A 2,513-nucleotide genomic window follows, 5' to 3' on the forward strand; every position below is an offset into this window, starting at 1 on the left:
ATTTAGTGAACATCTGTTACAATCAGAATGTTATAATCTACCAACACATTCAAAAATCCTTTCTCTTGTTATATTGTTGAAATATTGATTATAAAACTACTGTTTTACACATGTTAATATCAACTGCTAACATTGAATGAGTATTTTATAGTAGTATTATCGTTGTGATTAGAAAGAAGTTTGCTGAAGAAATAATATTATATTATACAGTATATATATATATATATATATATATATATATATATATATATATATATATATATATTATATATATACATATATATATATATATCATATATAATATATTATATATATATATATATGTGTGTGTGTGTGTGGTTGTGTGTGTGAGAGAGAGATAGAAAGAGGAAGGAAGGGAGGGAGACAGAGAGAGAGAGAAGAGAGAGAGAGAAGAGAGAGAGAGTAAAAAAAGAAGAGAGAGAGAGAGAGAGAGAGAGAGAGAGAGAGAGAGAGAGAGAGAGAGAGAGAGAGAGAGAGAGAGAGAGAGAGAGAGAGAGAGAGAGAGAGTCTCGAATAGAAATACTGAAAATATATAAACAATATCTTTATTTATTTTTGATGATTTTTTTTTTCATTTTTTTTTTGTTCTGACGCTTCCGGCCATTCATTTTTTAAGAATCTCTCCCCTAGATATCTTGTAAAGTTGCCACCTATTGCCATTACATTCGCAAAAATAATATATAAACCGTATCACGCAAAAATCACATGATCATGGATTGTGATATTCTGAAGGAAATCCTTGTGCTCACTACATTTTTAATTGTTAGACCAGTACTGATGCTGATTTCATTGATTGACCCGTCATATAACTAATCCACTTTCTAAGTATAGCGTGTGTTTTTTTTTCTACTTTTTCTCAGCTGTCCCTCAACGCACAGCTGCAAAAGTTTGTATGAACCTCTGAATCAATTTGTCTTAATTTAAAAATATTTTTTTCATGACTTTTAAAACTATAGGAAAGGATTTCGCTTGTTACAGTTATATTAGAATTGATAATTGGTAAGGATTGGAACTCATAGATAATTTACAGTATCAAAATTATGAATTTTTCACTTATCCATTTTGAAGGATTTCGTTAAAATAGTATTTTCCCGGGTTTTTTTTTAAATTGAGCTTTTATATAGCGCAATATCCACTAAACGTGCTCAAAGTGCCTTACAGTTTAAGCGAATTTTTTTATTCGGTACCAAGTATAACCTGAACTCATATAGGTCTAGCCGGAACTACCGACCGTGTCAGTACGAGACTTTTTGGAAATGCGATGAATTCATCTCTTACTTTGTGGTGCGTAACTTGTTTCCATATTTATTAACAGTGTAAAATCTATAATTTTATGACAGCTGTTACAGTTGTAGGGTATCTATTTTTTTAAACATAGATCTTAAAGAAGAAAACTTTTTTTAGGCTTCAACACGGTCCAAAATTCTATATTCAATTAAGACAAATTGATTCAGAGGTTGACACAATTTTTTACAACTTTTAATAGAGGGATAGCTGAGAAAAAACAACAGCAAAACATGCGCCATAACTGAAAAATCTGATCATATTCGTGTGCTGACGATGTTGTGCGTTAAAAGTGAACATTTTAACAAATCATATTTTTACTCATAAATAAGCTACAGATCGACGTCACTTATTTGCGGATCTGAAAACCAAATTGTTATTTGTACTAGAAATACTCTCAATCCAACGCAAAATATTGTTCATTTCAACATTAAATCAGGCCCATAACTGTTTGAATATCGGACATGAGAATCAGAGCACGTCGCATCAGATACCTAAATTCGCACGGAAGTCTTGTAAAGCAAAAAAAAAAAAAAAAAACGAAAAAAAAAAAAATACAACATTACTGACATAACTTTTGAACAAGTTAAAATCGGGAATTGATAAATGCCGTGTGAATATAACATTGCACTTCCTTAAGCAAGAACCTTAGCTCATATTGATTACATTGCGGCACTGCACTGCGCATGCGGCTAACGCCAGAATGATCTTAGTCTTTTCTTGAGATAAACCGTAAAGAAAATTGTCCCCTGCAAAAAGAATAACATTTTTTTTAAATAGAAAAGGGATAAACAAACGTGTTCTAACAGTCAAAAACATAGAAGGTAATAATAGCAACATTGTGTCTATCGTGTCACCTGAAAGGAGTTCAGAACAAATTATACACGAGTAGATTGCCAGGAAAAGTGATGAGGTGTCAGTTGCAAAAGACAAACTTACATCCTAACTTTGGAAAAGAAAAGTTAATTTCTGTCTACAGTCTTTTTTGCTTTGTGCGCTGTTGAAATTCCTTATAATTCAGTCCAAAAAAAAACAAAAAAAAAAAAACAACAACAACAAAATGTAACCCATCGTCTCAAAACGTATTATGTCGGGATGAACCAAATGTCAACTGAAAGTTAAAACTTGAGCTTTTATATAACGCAATATCCACTAAACGTGCTCAAAGCGCTTTACAAAGGGTCCCTGACCAACAGCAATACGTAATA

Source organism: Berghia stephanieae, chromosome 2 (genome assembly GCF_034508935.2).
Source record: "Berghia stephanieae isolate SIO BIC M18660-M18661 chromosome 2, UCSD_Bste_1.3, whole genome shotgun sequence".
Taxonomy (NCBI): domain Eukaryota; kingdom Metazoa; phylum Mollusca; class Gastropoda; order Nudibranchia; family Aeolidiidae; genus Berghia; species Berghia stephanieae.